Here is a 19,634-nt window from a genome sequence, read left to right on the forward strand (position 1 = left end):
GTTTCCCCTGAATCCTTGCAGTGAGGCCCTGTATCTGTCATGCCGACAGCACAACCACAGGTTCATTAGGGTTGTGCAGCTGTAAAGTGTTGAAAGCTTGTAACTATTAAACATGGTGCAAGCAACTGAACACATGGGTCTTGAATAGCTCTAATTGAATAAACTGCTGAAGCAATCAGAATTGAACCTTTAGTAAAAACCGTGCTAAGACAGCAATTGTGAATTGCATCCCAGCGTGCATGAGCAGATTAGACATGCAGTTTCTATTTATATGTGATTGAAGAAAACAAAATATATGAAAATGTGGCCTACATGAATATTTATGCATTGTGAGATCAGATGAAATGCTGTATTCAAGACACTTACATTATACATAAACTCACAATACCTGCTATTTCATGGAGATGCTGTCTCCAATCTGACACTGTTGTGTGACAGCACATACATCACTCCTCTCACAGGAGAGCTGTTTATAGAAATGTACCATCAGTTCTCACCCAGAATGTAAGTAAGCATGCCCAACATGTATTTGGCTTACTACAAAACATTACAGCTCCCTATTCTTACCCCATAGGCCACTTAAAATCCATTCACACTAGGGTAATTTAAAGGGTTAGTTCACACAAAAATGAAAATTAGCCTGTGTTTTACTCACCCTCAAAGCATCCTAGGTGTATGTGACTTTCTTCTTTCAGACGAATCCAATCGAAGTTATATAAAAAATTGTCCTGGCCCCTCCAAGTCTTTCAATGAGGGTAAGTGCGGTGGTGGTTGTCAATAGTTCAGAAGACCTGAAATAAAGGGCGCGCATCTGTAATAAAACGTCCCTCACACGGCTCCGGGGGGTGAATAAAGGCCTCCTGTAGCGAATCCATGCATTTTTGTAAGATAAATATCCAAATTTCAAACGTAATAAACTTTTTTCTCACTTCTGCTGACTGTCATACGCGGAAGGCGTTCCGGCGGATGAAGTAAGACGTCAACGCTGCTTGATTAGTGACGAACACAGAGACAAAACAAAACGCCGTTCACGAATTAGAAGCACAAAACGAGGATTTGTAAAGAAAAATGTCGGAGGATTTCGATATAAGCCAAGAGAAGACTGGTTTTCCTTTGCTCCTGCATTTCTCAGAGGCGCGCACATGACGCATACGTCTTACGCCATCCGCCTGAATGTCTTCCGCGTATCACTGTCAGCGGAAGTGAGAAAAAAGTGTTTATTACGTTTGAAATATGGATATTTATCTTACAAAAATGCATGGATTCGCTACAAGAGGCCTTTATTCACCACCCAGAGCCGTGTGAGGGACGTTTTATTATGGATGCTCGCACTTTATTTCACATCTTCTGAACTATTGACAACCAACACCCGCTTACCCCCATTGAAAGGCTTGGAGGGGCCAGGACAATTTTTTATATAACTCCTCGTGGATTCGTCTGAAAGAAGAAAGTCACATACACCTAGGATGCTTTGAGGGTGAGTAAAACACAGGCTAATTTTCATTTCTGGGTGAACTAACCCTTTAAGAGGCCCTTAGGCACTGTCATTATGGTTGCACAAATATAATTTTAATCCCACACAAACTGATCATGAGATGTTCATGCGCTTGCAAAATATCTCACCAGTCCCCACCAAACCTTGTTTACAACATATCCTACATTTTTCAGTAACTTGGTTTTTAATATTTTTTCTTGTAACAAGTATATCTTTATGTGCTTATCTTGCACCTGATAGACTTTAGCTAGACTTAGATATCTTGAGCTCTAAGTTTCACAAATTGATATCGACAAATTGACACACTGACGTAGATCATTTTTATTTTATTTTTATACAAAGAATACATGCAATGCTTTAGAATTTGGCCAAGATTAGGCAATCAGAGGAGAAGGAAAGGTAGGAGGCAGGAGAACTTCAAAAAAGGTTTATGCACTGTATGTTTATGTTTACAAATTTTTATGCAAATTTGTCTCAATGATATTTCATATTTCTATTTCCTGTTTCCTTCTGATTAATTATTCCTTGAAATCACATTGCTGTTGTCTGGCGATGGAATGATATGTTTAACAGCTTAATGCAAGGAGGTCTTATTTTTACATCCTGTGAAATGTAACAGGGCAGCAGCACAATCTGATAGGATCAGTTGTGAGAGTTTGTTCATTACTCATCCACTGATGCTCACACATGACCTAAGACCACAGGTCAGTCCCTGCCATAGTCACCTACATGCAAAATATCTCACCAGTCCCCACCAAAACCTTGTTTACAACATATCCTACATTTTTCAGTAACTTGGTTTTTAATATTTTTTCTTGTAACAAGTATATCTTTATGTGCTTATCTTGCACCTGATAGACTTTAGCTAGACTTAGATCTTGAGCTCTAAGTTTCACAAATTGATATCGACAAATTGACACACTGACGTAGATCATTTTTATTTTATTTTTATACAAAGAATACATGCAATGCTTTAGAATTTGTCCAAGATTAGGCAATCAGAGGAGAAGGAAAGGTAGGAGGCAGGAGAACTTCAAAAAAGGTTTATGCACTGTATGTTTATGTTTACAAATTTTTATGCAAATTTGTCTCAATGATATTTCATATTTCTATTTCCTGTTTCCTTCTGATTAATTATTCCTTGAAATCACATTGCTGTTGTCTGGCGATGGAATGATATGTTTAACAGCTTAATGCAAGGAGGTCTTATTTTTACATCCTGTGAAATGTAACAGGGCAGCAGCACAATCTGATAGGATCAGTTGTGAGAGTTTGTTCATTACTCATCCACTGATGCTCACACATGACCTAAGACCACAGGTCAGTCCCTGCCATAGTCACCTACAAAAGAATCTAAAAAAAAGACCATCATGTAGGTTGAGAATAGTTGCATGTGCACCCAGCTATCACTTATCTGATTGTACAATACACTGTCAGAGAAAAAAAAAACTTTTGGAGGTACAACAGCTTGTCACTGGGACAGTAACCCTGAAGGGACAACCTTGTACCTTATCTAAAAGGTGCATTTTAGCACCTTAAAAAAAAAGTAGAAATATGTACCATTATGGTGCTACAATGAACCTTTTAGGGGTACAAAGATGACCCATTAAGGGTACTTAGTGTACCCAGTGTCAAGTTGTTGTACTCCTAAAGGTATGATTTTTGGCAGTCACTTATCATGTCACACTAAGCCTACTGATTCCTCCTTACGGCAAAAGAAATCTTTAGACTACCGAAATTTCCCAAAATTGTACAATGCTTAAGCTGAAATGTACTTCAAAAGACAAGGATTGCTTGCACCTTGCTGTTCCCTTCACCTCTCTGAATGTTTAATGCAACAAAACATGTACACCTTAATGTCTGTGAAGTGTTGTTTGGGATGCAAAGCGCAAATGCACTGGATGTGGTCCTCAGCTGCCTTGGGTGAGGCAGAATCTTATTGCCTCAACAGGGGGCGGGAGGTGAGAGGTGGGAGGGGAGCATGCTCCAATCACCCATGAGCCACTGCTGGATATTTTATTTGCCAGCACATCTATCCGTACAAGCAGGGGACCAATGGCTGCAGAGGAAGTGTTCCCTCTGTCACAGAAACAGTTGGCACAGAAGCAACATATTACAGCATTATCCAACCCCCTCCTGATCCCTTGCCATCATCTCCTCCCTCCCCTTCAACTCCCTCCTTTGCCTCTATCTCTCGTTGTTTTTTAAAATCATTTTCCTGCAAGCTCTTTCAGCCATCAATGAAATCGCAACCACCCCTGCTGTGGACTGACTCTTGCAGCTGGCTGAGTGAATCATCGGGGCTGCAGAACATCTGCCATATCTTGCAATCACACATATAAACCTCCTTATTCTCTATTCATACCCATCATTCTTTGTGATACGGCTTGTATTTTTTTCTCCAGAGATCTCTTGGCACCCTATTCTGCTTTCTCTTTTTCCTCAGAATTTAAGACTACTAGCTGTTTTCCCTTCTCTTCTTTTCTTTGCCCACTGACTCCTCCCTCCATTGCTCTCATACTCCCTCACTCACTCACTCACTCACTCACTCACAAACACAAGCACACATACATGCACGCGCACACACACACATACACACACCCTCCTCCCCCATCGCTGCAGTGTCTCTGCGTTAACTGCCTTGGAGCTAACAAGAGGGGAAATAGCACACAGACAATTATAAGAGGAGGAGAGAGCACGACACAACGAAAGAGTGCCAGTGAATGAGTGCATGTGTGAGAATCAGGCGGATCTGAGGATGTTGGTGATTCAGGTCTAAGGGGACGGATCGCGCGCTCCCTCTGACGCACACACACACACATACACACACCCTCCTCCCCCATCGCTGCAGTGTCTCTGCGTTAACTGCCTTGGAGCTAACAAGAGGGGAAATAGCACACAGACAATTATAAGAGGAGGAGAGAGCACGACACAACGAAAGAGTGCCAGTGAATGAGTGCATGTGTGAGAATCAGGCGGATCTGAGGATGTTGGTGATTCAGGTCTAAGGGGACGGATCGCGCGCTCCCTCTGCCTCCCAAGCGAATGCTTGTCTGCAGTGTTGCTGGTGAATGGACGGCAAGCGGTAAAACGGTAAGGAAGCCTTTTCCTTTTTTTCAGTCTTCTTTCCACACACCCTTATTCCTGTTGTTACACCAAGGCTAGCTTCTCTGGTAGTGTCCTTGGGTTTGTTTTTGGCTTGGGAAGGTGAACATGAGCGTGTTTAGCACCTCGGGTAGCGGAATGGTATTTTCCTCCATCTCAGTGAGGTGATGCTCAGGGTTGATGCTAAAGCAGCACTCCTTAGCCCTGGATTGGCTAACGAGTGTATGATTGAGGAACAGCTTTGATATCTTGCCCACGTACTGTACCTAGTGATGCGGGTTGTGCAATGTTAAACAGTCACATATTATTGAATCTCAAACAGGGAAGTACACTAGGTATAGTGTGTTAATGCCATGCTCTGTTGGCTGTTGAATATAGAGAGAGCTGACTAAGGTGCACACCCCATGGAGAGACAGGGCTGCTGTTTCTGCTGGCAGTGTACCGAAAGCCCCATGTCGATATTCTCCTTTCGGCCATACTCCTGCCGATCTTTGACTCCCACGGCTCCACGTTATTAACCAACAACACATTCGCTCCCCATCGATCACGTCGATGTGGGTTCCAGAGTTGAGTTTGTGGTCCCCCCATAGGCAGGCCCCTTCCTTTCCCTTCCTCAGTAAGTGTCATTTGAAGCCTTTTTGCCCTAACTAAAATTCCTAGGATTGTTATTAAGGCAACGAGGACGGTGTAGCCTGGTGACAGGGTTGTGCGTGCATGTGCAAGGGAACCTGCGCAGGGAGGGGTTAGGTGGCTGGAGTGGGGGGTACAATTGTGGAGACTGGAGAGATAGTAGGGGCAGAGGGGCGGGGGTTGATGCAGTACACAGAATGAAAAGAGAGAGAAAGATAAAATATATCCTGCGAGAATCTGTCAAAAGCAAACGAATGGATTCACAGGAAGGCCCACGAACCCATTCCAAATGTGATCTCATTAAAGTCTCAGTTGTTTCTCCTAGATGGCAAAGAAATGAAAGGGAAAGTGAATTGCCTCTCTTGTGAGAGAGTGTGGTTCTAGAGTAAAAGACTCCAATGTCCTGAGCTTATACTCTATCAAATTTCTCAGCGGTGTCTCAGACTGTGCTCCGATTTGCCTAAATGCTAGTCAGAAGTTACAATATGAACTCAAAAATGTATTGTCACATTCTTCTAATACCAAATAATTTGAGATACGCTGCCCACATTGATATTATTGTTCGTGCACTTACTCTACCTCAACAATAGTCACATTTGTGTCTACACTCTTAAAAATAACGGTTCCAAAAGGGAAATTTTACACCGATGCCATACAAGAACCATTTTGGGTTCCCCAAAGAACCTTTCAGTGAACGGTTACTAAAATAATTATTTTTTTCTTAGCATTAAAACATTTTATCTAAAGAACATTTTTCCACTATAAAGAACCTTTATGCAATGGTAAGGTTCCATGCAACCTTACAGATTCCAATAAAGAACCTTTATTTTTAAGAGTGTATTTTTGTTTTTCCAAAGGCATTTGAGAAGAAACATCTGAGACAAAGTTGATACTTCAATGAAACATAACTGAGAACTCCCGAGCAGTATAAGTTTGTTAAGGTTGGCGAACAGTCACGCTAGCTGAGTTCACTTCATTACAGCATAGCGGCACCAGTGTTACTCAATCGAGTGTTAATACAGTAAAGATGCTTTTACTCACAAAGACAGGAAAACACATGCTATGCCCCCCCCCCAAACCCCACCAAACCAAACTGCAGGATGATTGTGCAACATCAGCTAAGTACCAGTTAATATTTCTATATCCTGTGTTGTCGTCTGATATGATGGCCGTTATGGGAGGCTTACCCTCATTTTAATATTGCTCCTCATTTGCTTATAAGAATGCAAGGTTAATCATGGACGTCAAAACACAGGCATCACTGTCAGTGATATTGAAACTCTATAAACGTCAACAACAAAATGATCACAATGAAAGCTAGACTCGAATGATGATGGATAAAAATAAACTTCACAGCTTAACTCGCTAGGCTTTGTTTTCCATGTTGCTCATTTAACTGTGAACCAAAATCGTGCCGTAAACAAAACCGTCTAAACCACTGAACGTCAGATAGTTATGCATTTGGGTCATGCTTTAAAAATACCTGAGCTTGCTGCTATGATAGCAAAGCATGCATGCATACAGATTTGATGTTAATTTATATTTTACAGAAGAAAGTCATTACATTTATTATTTAGTATGTTTCTGTATCTGAATTCAGTTTGTGTTTCATTTGTGGGGTCGTCCTACATGAGTCTGATGGAGACTAAAAAATTCTGTCCATGTTAGTAAGAGTTCGCTAGTAAAACAAAAATGGGATGCTTGAAAATAATGGGGAGAAAGAATTTTTAGTCAAAGTTCAACAATAATAGGAACATTCTTAAAAGGGAGATTCCTAAATGTACACATGCTACTTTCGGAGTGAATGCTTGAACGATCATAACTGGGTTTTGGCACAACAGTAGGGGTTTGGCAAAACACCTCGCTGCTGACCTTACATGCACTGATAGCCAGCTGTTCATTAATGCTCTGGACAAATCACACATCTGCCAATGAGGATACAGTTGCTAAAGGGTACCACTTGTTAAAACAGTAATTAGTTTTATTTAATATTCCTGGTGTATTGTTTGTGGCTCCTGACTGTTTTTTTTTGCAGAAAGATGTGTGACATTTTTAAAGGCTTGTGGATTAGTCAGATCTTTAATAGCGCTAAAAAGCAATGGTGATATTTCTACAGCTCAAATGTGTGGCATATTACAAGCATGCTACTAAAAAGTATACTAATGGCACTAAATTACACTTTACTTTCAGAATTTACCCTCATGTTGTTCTAAATTATGAGTATTTCTTCTTTGAAACAAAATATTGTTCTGGTCGCTATTTTACAGCCACTTACAATGACGGGACTGAATCATTCAAACTGGTTTTTAGGATTAACTGATTCATAAGATCTGACTCAATGGAGTCATTCATGATTCAGACATCAGTACTACTTCAAAGCTGTAAAGGCGTCAGATAACGAATCAAACGGACCATTATAACTGCACTTTTCTGGCACTTTTGCTTTTTTGAGGTTTCAGTCACCATTTATTGTAATTTCAGGAAAAAAGAGACTAGTACAATATTTGAAATGTTTCCTTTTGTGTTCTGTGTGTGTGTGGGGGGGGGGGGACATTCAACTTAAATGGGTTTGGAATGACATGAAGGTTCAGACTGATCATTGCAAACTGATCAAAGCCTTTAAGTGTTATCATATTGAAAAAATGCAGCATGCATATTGTGCAAGATTTGTCTTCTGACATAGATTGGCTGGAATTGGAGTATTCGGTGAAGTCAACTGAAAGGGCTTTTCTCAGTGAGAGCATGGAATATCCAACACTCTGACAAGTTTGGGGTCAGGAGGTGACCAGGCCCTTGTTTTATGGAAACACATGTGAGAGAGGCCCTTTGTTGAATTGAAACAAGTCATTACGTATATCCAAGTGGTTCATTTGTAAGAAGCACTGTGGAATTCTATATGATATAGGTCACATCCTAGTCTTAAGTTGGTTGTTAAGGTTTAAATATGTGTTAGATTTAAAGTAAAACCAGCTCAAACGGTCTGGGAGAAAAGTTGCTACTGAATGTTGCCATAAGTGGAAAAGGCTTGCATTCATGTTACTGTGAACTAAACAAACAGGCCATTTTTAAGAAATAAATTCCTATCTGAACATTGGACAATGCCATTCCCATCTGAAGCCCAATATTCTTAATCATACATGATAAACAATGTATTAAATATTTTTACTTTAAAAAACACATTTTTACCAAATTTTTATATTTTCCGAAGAAAATGTGAACTGTTTATGGAAAACTATGTTCTGTTTAAGAAAACTATAGAAACTTAGCATTTTCACTGACCTTCTAACCTTCTCATTCATGCCAAGTTTGTGTCTGTATCACCTTGACATGTTTGCTTCTTGCACCTTTATGCGTGTTCATTTACAAAGCAAAGTGATTTGGCATAAAAGCACTGTTGTCATGTCATTCTGTCAGCAGAATGAAATGGATCCGACTGTTAATTCTGCAGTCAAGATCACATTTCTCCTGATGGATCAACTCAGCACTGGCTTTTGTGTACAGTTGTTATCAGCAGTTTGTCTCACGGTAGTTTTGCATATAACACAGAATGGTTTCAGAATACTGTGTTGAGGTGACCAGAAGGAAGTATGTTCGAGAACTGAAATGAAATGACTAATTTGGCTTTTGAAAACAATGGTCTATTGGACTTTACCTGCAGTAGATATACAACATATTCTGTTTTATTCTTATATATAAGAATATTAACATGAAAACAATTAAAAATATTTCTAATGCATTTATTAATTATAGTTGGTTACAACATTTACTAATACATTATTAAAATCAAAAGTTGTATCTGATTATATTATTTAATTGACCTCAGATGAACAGTTGTATTTTTATTTTATACTAACGCTGACAAAGGTTATTAAGTACTGTAACAAATATTTTGATAATTGTTAGTTAATGCTGTTAATGCACAAACTAATGTTAACTAATGATATCTTATTGTAAAGTGCATGTATTTGTACTTTTTCTCACATTTCAAACAGTGTGAGAGCAGCGTGACATGCTGTATTATAAAAATATTTTAATACTTTTTATTAAATAATAATTTTTCATTATTATACATTTTCAAGACTTTAGGTTTTATGCCCTCATTAAGTGAGAAACTACACAGAATATTTTTGTATTTTTATTAAAATATATTTTTCATAGTGTACATCTATGTTAACTGAAAGAAACAATGTAATTAAAAATGACTCTTTTTGAATTAAAACAATATTTTTTGTTAAATACCCATATTATTTATTGGATAATAATAATAATAATAATTATTATTATTATTATTATCATCAATAGATAAATCATATTAAATAAAAAATTGATTATGTAAATATTACTCTTAAAGAAGTATTTTTGTTTCACTATATCACCAAATGGAACTGCAAAAATAATGATTATTTCAAACAGGTTTCCTGAACACTCCCCCTTCTACCACTTTTTGGACAAAGAGATAGTCCCGCCCCAAACTCACTCCATTGGTTGAGCCAGTGTTGGAACATTGGACTGGTCGATCTTTACACTTTTTTTTAAGGGAAATCATTATACAAATGCCCTACTTTTAGTCGTCTCTACATATTAAACTGGAATCGGTGAAAGTATTTAAACATCAACAAAATTTACTAGAGAAAAGGAAACTCATTTGCAAATGATAGGCACGTTTTTCATGTTTTGAAACTAAAGGTGTAAAGGTGAATGAGTTGGATGAGCAATTTGTGACATTCATTGGTCAAGCTTGGCTGCATGCGACGTCTGGCTCTATCACTCGGAAATGGCGCTTGGCAGGAAGAGGAGTCACATACTCATATCTAGGTCAGCAGGTATGGGAGAGACTCAGAGGTGTTTGCATCTTTTTGTGCACACACGCCACCAGGGGAAGTGGTTTTAGGAGCTTTAACAATGCCTGGAATAAAAAAACCTCCCATAATACCGTAATGCATCATAATGACATATTCGATTGTAAAATCCAGCATATCGACTGGCTCATCCGCTATTTATTTAGATGAAGTTATACACATGCAGTCATTTAATCACATTTTCTGCATACGTGAACCTCAACCAACTTCAGTAATGACATAAAGCTGATTTTAATGTATCAGACAGAGTTTGATGAACTGAGAGGTATTTTCATACAGATTATACTATTAGGGATTATACCATTTAGGAATGGATTGAGAAACCCTGATGTAAAGTATTGACAGAGATCACAATCCTCATGAAAATATTGAATATTTGCTGCTTCATAATATATATATATATATACATATATATATATTTTTTAATTTTTTTCCTGAGAAAAAGACAAGGGATACACAATATATTATATTTATTGGTTGATATTACGGATTAAAAAAAAGAAATTATGCTTAATTATGCATGATAATTTCCACTATTTTAAACAAACACACACACACACACACACACAGACATAGACACAGACACAGACACAGATACACACACACACACACACTTATATATATATATATATATATAGTTGGGTAGAAGTTGCTGAGAGGTCAGGAAGGAGCTAGGAAGGATCAGTACAACAGGGTAATTTCCAGATGCAACTTGTTTATTGCGAGATGCCACCAACCAGTGCAAGTTAAGTGTGAAAATTCAAGGAGAAAAAATAAATAAATAAACAAAATAAGTTGTAAGCAGCCAAACCTACAATAATCAAATCACTTGCAGGGGCGCTTCTTGCAATCAATGAACATACTGAATCTGACATCAGACATGCACTGCAAGTCCATCAGTTGCAGCTTTCTTCCCCTCTAACAACAAACACACTGATTCAATTTTCCTGCCACACATTATTAGAATGAACCATTCCCATGTTTTAGCATATGTCGTCAAATACATCTCACAGAACACATCTTCCAAACAGAAATACAAACCAGAAATATATATGACCCAAACATAAATACCAAACAAAAACACTTCTTATACACATAATCACACTGAAACAGACTCATCCAACCGATGTGTTATCTCAACTCCCAGCACCTGGGAGAATGATTGTAAGCATACCGAAGAGTTCCGGCTACACGCGCTACCAGAGCACTCAAGGCACAAACTAGAGCTGACAGGTAAGAATGGACTACGCATTCACGATAACTACCTTTCAAAAATAAATTACACAATAAAGTACTTTGAAACACACATTGTCTTTGTTGTTATTGCCTCTACAATGGATAATAGTCACTAAAATAAAGCAACACTTACATTCCTCTGACCCACTGAATGATGTTTATAATGTTCGTAGTCTTTGGGGCATAATCCATACACATTTCAACATTTCATCTACACATACTTTAAATCATTACATCTTTACAGCCACAACACAACATAGCCGTACATTAAACTGGCACTTTGGTGATGATGTCATCATCCCGACCGTCATCACACACACACACACACACACACACACACACACACACACACACACAGTTGTAGCTGTGCGATATGGCTGTGTATCAGCACTGCTGTGATTCGGCCGCAGGTAATCGCAGCTTGCCGACATACAGCCATATCGCACGGCTACAAGTGTGATATTGTGTTTATACAACAGTTAAATGGCACAAGTGTGTAAATATATAAGAAACAACGGAGTGTCTTTAAATATCCTCTTTTGTGCAGAACTACTTTCTTACACCACGGATTCAAATCTCAGTTTGACAGTTTAACGGCTGAGCCCAAGCACCTCCGTTACTAATTCAAAAATGTCACTTTAGAACTAGTAATGAAGGAACGTTAAGATGCTTCATTGAAAGCTTATTTTATTACTGTATTAAAAGCTCACTGTATTATGTAGAGTCGAGTATAATGAGAGAGAGATGGACTGAGTAAATGTGTTTACCTGCATCTGATACAGCATTCATTCTTCAGCTCAATCTCATATTCACAATAAAACATTAGTTTGAATGTCTGCTGAAGAAGTCCATATCTTTGTCGTATTATCCATTCATCAGTTAAGGGTGATTTCCGATGACAGCGCTGTTCACTGCATTTGTTGGCTGCATCTTACAAGGTGTTGTTGAAAGTAAAAATAACTTCCTTGTTTACAATCCTGTTTCAGTCTCTTTCAATATAAAAGTCTTTACTGCGGACTCACTCATAAAAACATCACTTGTCACCATATAATGGAAGAATAATGTAAGTAAAACCACTATCATGAACACACACACTGTTTCCCAATTCTAACACTAATATTCAATATTACTATTATTTATATGAAATATTATTTATTGAATAATAATATTTAATAAACAACATCAGCCATCATAAAAGCTGCAATTCAGTCAAAATTAAAAAGGCAGCGCTCTGATATACAGCATTAAATTTACCTAAAATATAACATGATAAGATTTTGTCCTCAGCCAAAACTATTTGCTCTGGAACAAATAATACAGGTGCATCTCAATAAATTAGAATGTCGTGGAAAATCATGAGACCAAAGACTGGCTGTGAGATTTACCCAAAACAAATTATATCTCATGTTTAACCACTATAGAGTCATCAGAGCCAGCAGCAAATTCCTGAAGATCTAGCCGAGGTGAGGCTGCTCTCTGCGGGTTCATGAGCGCTGAATGGCCGCTGACACCCTGGAGCTCACATCTCCGAAAATGTTGAAGCAATTTGTTTAGTAATTTTTAATCAAAATGTCATAAATCAATCTTCTAGTGACGTTTGCCAGACTTCTCCAATCATTTTGTCTGCTTTAATCCAGCCCCTTTCTTACAGTCAGCTGCAAACAGATCTGCCTCAATCCAGTCAACAACTGATGGGCTGTATCAAGTTACCATCCCATATTTTTTTATTTTTTGATAATCCATTTCAATCATATGTACATATATATAGATTATAGAAGAAAATATCTGTTGCTACTTCCATTATGTCACAATTTTAAATCTTAAATCTACATTTCAGTAATCTTGTGTGAATTCCATTTCATGTATATATTGTACATTTTTGCAGGCAAAATCTTGTCATTTTAATCAGCTTGTTAAGTCATGACATATAAACATTCCTATAATACAGTTTCCAGGTCCAAGCAGCTAATTGTTTCAAGTGAACATTTCAGTAGCCATTTATGAGCAGTATTAATCCTGTATCACACCTTTAAGCTTTTTTTAAAGTTATTAAAAACTCACAGTGTAGCTTATGCAACAGTCTCCAGGCTCCTAGTGTCCCGGACATTACATTTTTAACAATTCAGAAAATAATAATTACTGTCTGGCCAACTGAGATTTCAGTACGGAGAAAAAGGTTAGGATCAAGCTTTTTCTGTAATACTACATTATTATGTATGTATTATGTATATTAGCCACTGATGTCACATGGACTATTTAAATGATGTCCTTACTATGTTTCTGGGCCTTGAACGTGTCAGTTCCGTTGCTGTCTATGCCGGGTCAGAAAGCTCTCAGATTTCATCAAAAATGTCCTAATTTGTGTTCTGAAGATGAACGAAGGTCTTACGGGTTTGGAATGACATGAGTGTGAGTAATTAATGACATAATTTTCATTTTTGGGTGAACTAACCCTTTAACAAACAGATAGAAATTCGAGCAGTCTGGAGGGCAAAAAATGTCACCACACAGATATCGCAAAGGGTTCAAGTTGGTCACGCAGATACACCATGTTGACCACAGAAAGCTGCTTGGTTTGACAGTGACTTCTGTGTGAGCAGTACTTTGCTACACTATTGACAATGGACCTTTTTTGTCTGCAAAATTTTTGCTAATGTTACCGCACTTTTAGATCAGTATCACTGTCAGCCATTACTGTCAAAATATTGATTGATCAACAGCACATGTGGTGTAATATTGTTGTTACAGAAAATAATTTATTGGCAAAATGGGTGTATGTTAACTAGCATGGATAGAGCTAGTATTGCACATGGCTTCAAAGTCAGGCATGTCTGACAACAACATAAGCATCATTCTGTCCAGTTTTGTGACGATACTCGCCCTCATGGACTGTTTACAGTGAATAGTGAAATCACACCCCAGCTAAGTGCAGCAGCTAGTGCTAGCGCAGAGATAAACCCACCCCTCACCCCCTTCAGAAATCTGCTGTGCCTCAAAACGGCTCATATCTTATCAGAGCCTGAATTTGAACATTACACACAACTAAAGCAGCGCTCATAGACAGATTAGCGACACGTCGCTCATGAGCTTGATCAGATCTCTTTTGCATTTATTTTTATTTGACAGCAGCTGCGGTCAAAAGGTTGTGGACAAATGCAGACTGTTAGGCTAAGAACTTGAAGTCCAACCAATGGTTTGTACACCATTACCCCTTCTTCAATCTGGGTTCCCATTAGCAACTCAGTTCTCACATGTATATAGAAACATTCACAGTAGTACACAGACGTGCATTGTCAGGGCAAGCAGGCCATGTGACTGCAAACAACAGTTTTAATAGGGGCCAGGCCATGCCCCTACCTCTCATGGGACGGTTTATGATGAAAACAGATCTGCTATACAGTCGCCCACCATCAACGCCGACCCCAGCCAAATCAAAAGTCCTCTGTTTTGGGGCTGCTATTGACTGAAACACTCCACTCATTGTTTCTCCTGATGTTTGCACTGTGGTACAACAAAGCCGTGTCCTTTGAGCAAGACATAGGGTCGGTTTTGGGCCATGAGCGTACAAAGCCTTGGACAAATGTGATCGTTTGAAGCTCGAATCATGTGATGCCCTCACTCATTTCCAATGCATACGATCCCTTCATCCATATGTGATGAAACGCATATGCCTGGAACACACTGAACTTCATAAACATGGTAAATATGTTACTTTACACAATGCTTCACTTGCACTTTGTATTTTACGTAGTGTGCATAAATATAAAGAATTTGGCCAGGGGCCAAATTTAACATTCAATGAATGCCAAGAGAGCATAAAATGCTTATGGCAAGTAAATAAAAGTTGCTTGCAAGTTATAAGCATTGTAACTAGCTTGTATAATATGCTACAAATGCAACCCAATCTCATTAGAAAACATAACAATTTAACGTGGTAGAGATTTCATATGAATTCATACAATGTGATTTGTATGGAAATGTATGATTAGAAAATGTATGATAGGAATTGTATAGAAAATGTATGGTAAGCATCACTATCAATGCCGGCCCCAGCCAAATCAAAAGTTCTGTTTTGGGACTGCAATTGACTGAAACCCTACCAGTTGGGCATGGCTGTACAAAAGTGTATGAACAAGACTGTAAGAATACATATGAATTAGCCACCAATTAGCCAAATGTAAAATAGTTACGAATTTATATGATAAATATGCTACTTTCCACAACACTCCTTTTTGTGTTTTCTGTAGTGCGCATAAATATAAAGACTTTGGCCAGGAACCAAAAAGAACATTCACAGAGTGTCAAAAGAGAGCAAAAATGCTTTTGGGAAATAGATGAAAGTTACTTGCAAGTTAGCTGCATGTTTATTGTGCTGCGAGTGCAACCCAATCTCTTTATAAAACATAAAAAAAATTTGTATGAATTTGTTCGATTTAAAAAAAAAAAAAACATGAATTCTCACCCCTAAACCTAACTGCAGTGGTGCGTAAGAAGATTGTATGAAATCGTAAGAATTCATATGAATTAACAGACCTTTTTCACAGACAGTGATGCCATCTTCCCACTGTAGTTAAATCTTTTAAAATCTTTTTTTGTTGTTGTTGTTTGTTTTTATAAAAAAAATCAGACAAAATATGTTAATTAATAAAAGTGTGGCAAAAGTGCTTAAACCCCACTGAGGACTAGGTTTAGGGGTAGACCCCCATGCGTATGTTTGTTTTATCTAAAAAACATGTTTCCATAAAAATCACATCATGTAAATTCATATGAAGTTGCCACCTCGTAAAATAGTTACGTTTTCTCTTGAGATCGGGTTGCACATGCAGCATAATATACAAGCTTGTTACCATGCAGATAACTTGCAAGTAACTTTTGTTTGAGGCTAAAAGGTTCTTGCTTTGTGGCCCCTGGACTTGAAAGTGGAGTAGCTTTGCTTATATATAGACACATAACTAAATGAGACTTCAATGAATCTCAGTGGTTTATTGAGATCTCGTGACTTCAGTCAAAGAGATTAGAGGAAAAACTCTGACCTTGACTGATTTAGTAATTAATCATAATGCAGAACGGCTTCATCCTGATAACCCGCTGCTGTGTCTCCGCATTCATCCTCATAAAGCTTTGTCTCACTTCTTCACCTCAAGCTCTTTGCCAGTCTTCACAACCTGTCATAATTAAAATCTTCTAAGTGCTATTACTTACATTAAAAGGCCTCTATCTCTTTGTCTCCCTGATTCAGAACTCGGACTGAACGTGACTCAAGTCTAAGCACTTGTTCCTCAGTAGGCCTAGAATCCTGTCGTAGCAAAAAAGAAAGGAAATTAAGCGGAAGCACATGATTGAAAGTGCATAAAGGAACATGATAATAGGTTGTACTGGTAACCCACCAGGGCTGGTCTTGAAGGCATAGTTCATTCTAAAATCATAATTCTGTTATCATTTTCTCACCCTCATGTCATTCCAAACCTGAATTTTTTTTTTATTGTTCATAGAGCACGAAGGGAGACATTTAGCAGAGTGTTCATGCTGCTCTTTTACATACAATAAAATTAAAAGTGAACCAAGAACTGTCGCGGTCATAAAATGACAAAAAAGCATGGTAAAAGTTGTTATTGACTGGTAATCTTCTCTGTTGCTGCTCTCAGATTCACATATATTATCGCATCAAGATATATTACAGCAAATTTGACATCAGTAATGGGAAGTATTCGAAACGCACAAAATCGAGCCTGTACATGACATGTGGCTTGAGAATTTGTTTCCCTGACTTATCACATTCTAACTAAATTAAAACAAGGTAATGAATTAGTAAAACAAGCCCATGATTTACTTAAAATGTTTCATGGAAATTATTTCATAAAAACAGGGCAAATTAATAAAACATGGCCACAAATTAATTAGTCGTGGAACCAATTTAATAAAAACGAGGGGAACAAATGAATAAAATGTATTTAGTCATAGAACCAATTTAATAAAAACGAGGGGAACAAATGAATAAAATGTATTTAGTCATAGAACCAATTTAATAAAAACAAGGGAGCAAATGAATAAAAAGTGGCCAGGAATTAAAATATCAATGAAATGATTTAATAAAAAGAAGGGAAACAAATGAATAAAACGTGACCTCAAATGAATAAGTCATGGAAACAATTTAATAAAAACTTGGGTAAAAATGAATAAAACCTGGCCATGAATTACTAGTCGTGGGATCTACTTCTTATAGCCACAATATTTATTTTATTTTATTTTATTTTTTGTCATATTGCAGGGCTCTGTAGATTTGTGAACAATTTCAAATAAAAATATTTTGAGTGACTACTGAGTTAATTTTTATCTTTTCCCCACACAACTCCTATGGTCTGCACTTAAAGTACTTTTATGGTGCTTATTTTATTTTATTTTTTTGTTGTTGTCATTTTTGGACTTTGACAGTTCCTTGTCACCATTCACTTTCACGGCATGGAAAAAAGACGCATTCGGCCTAACATCTCCTTTTGTGGTATAACAAAGAAAACCACAACATAATGATGAGTACATGATGACAGATTGTTCATTTTTGGATGAACTATTCCTTCAACAAATGTAAACAATGCTATTTGGGCCATGTCGGATGTCTTGCATAATAATGCAAGGCTTTAAATGCAGTGTGCTGGATATCTAGTCTGACCTACATCTAACTTGTTTCTGATGTAGGCAGGTTCCTGTACACCACCAATGAGTCAGAACCCCAGAAAGACCACGCGGATTCCTGTCTGAGCTGGAACACTGTACGTTAGCCATCCTGTCCATAATCTATCTCATACCGTCTTGTGGCAGCTGTCAGTACCAGAGGCGCAATCCTGTCACAGTGGTACTCTGAGCCATGTTTGACATCGTGGATGAGCATGGTTTGCCGTTTGATGTTGTGAGATGAAATAAAAACCTTCCCCTGTTCGGCAATCTGTGTCTCAAATCTCAAGAGAACATTCTCAGAAAAACCCAAAGACTTAAATCTCGCTTCCATCTGATGTTGTTTCAGTTTTTGTCAAGTTGTGAGATGAAATAAAAACCTTCCCCTGTTCGGCAATCTGTGTCTCAAATCTCAGAGAACATTCTCAGAAAAACCCAAAGACTTAAATCTCGCTTCCATCTGATGTTGTTTCAGTTTTTGTCATTTCGATTTTACCGGTTTGGTTTATCCTTTTTCGGTCATTGGTAGCTCTGTGTTAACAAGTTTCAGAATCTTTCAAACCAGTGATTATTAGCATATGGGAAGCTGACGTTAAAGTCACCAGAAGAACTTCCTGACTAAACAAGACTGACACGATTACTTTCCAGGAAAATTGTGAGTATTTGAATCATTTGTAGATTTGTGGTGGACTTGAGCAAGCAAATTTCCGGTATAAATTCCTGTAACATTTGATGTTTAGAAGGTTTCTGGGTTAATGGAACAGCATTCACTTATGCAACCAAGACTATTATTTTGTTGGTTTATATTAGCATATTGTTTTTTTTAAAGTTAGTTTTTAATATATCAATGTCATCTAGTTTGAGGTTTTTAAATGTTTGCGCTTTAATATTGCTTCAAAGATAACTCCAACAATACAGACATAAACATATTGAGTAGATTTATTGGTAAACTAAACTAAACATAGTGATTGCAACACAAAGAATACAAAATGTCCACTCTTATTTATAATAGTAAAACTAATAAAAAAAAATCTTTCTATAAAAAAATAAAATAATAATCTTTCTAAAAAAAAAACCTTTTCACATTGCTAGTTAGTAAATCTTACAAATAAAATTATGAAAAAATTAATCAGTAAAAACACCAAGTGTGTGCCGGTATCTATATTCAGCTTTCTTTTAACTGAGATGATTGGTTCCTTAAACAGCTCTCCCTTGTATCAGCATATCAAGTAATAAAAATTGGCGTTCCCTGAAGTGGGTGAGTTGTGTACTTTGTGATTAGTCCATCTATTTCCATCAGTTCGGCCCATTCAGGCTGATTAGTGGACCAGTTTCAAGCATGATAAGGGGTAATTAGCCAAACACAGCAACTTTTTTTTTTTTGGGAGGCACTTGCCTCCTCTGTCAAAAAGTCTGATTCTGGTAATAGAAAGTAGGCCTAAGTCAATTGTATTGGAGTGGGTGTATCAATACATAATGATTTAATAACCATAACGGTTTTAATCGGTGAGTTTACAATGCTAACAACATGATAAAATGACAAGTTTCACAATTGCATTAATGGCCTGGAATCAATTTGATCTGCAATGTTCTTTGCTTTATTGATTTCTTTTTAATGTTTTTTTTTGGGGGGGGGGGGG

At 37.6% G+C, this 19,634-nt stretch overlaps 1 protein-coding gene across 1 annotated transcript in view; it reads left to right on the forward strand.

Moving 5' to 3' along the window:
- The first annotated feature begins 4,324 nt into the window (after positions 1 to 4,324).
- Positions 4,325 to 19,634, forward strand: part of LOC107555529 (guanine nucleotide-binding protein G(z) subunit alpha) — a 49,116-nt gene continuing 33,806 nt past the window's right edge. The window contains exon 1 of the mRNA XM_016238354.1: positions 4,325 to 4,588. The gene's annotated coding sequence lies outside the window, so the exon portion shown is untranslated. The remainder of the gene's footprint in view (positions 4,589 to 19,634) is intronic.

Source organism: Sinocyclocheilus grahami, unplaced genomic scaffold (assembly GCF_001515645.1).
Source record: "Sinocyclocheilus grahami isolate Dianchi unplaced genomic scaffold, SAMN03320097.WGS_v1.1 scaffold536.1, whole genome shotgun sequence".
Classification (NCBI taxonomy): domain Eukaryota; kingdom Metazoa; phylum Chordata; class Actinopteri; order Cypriniformes; family Cyprinidae; genus Sinocyclocheilus; species Sinocyclocheilus grahami.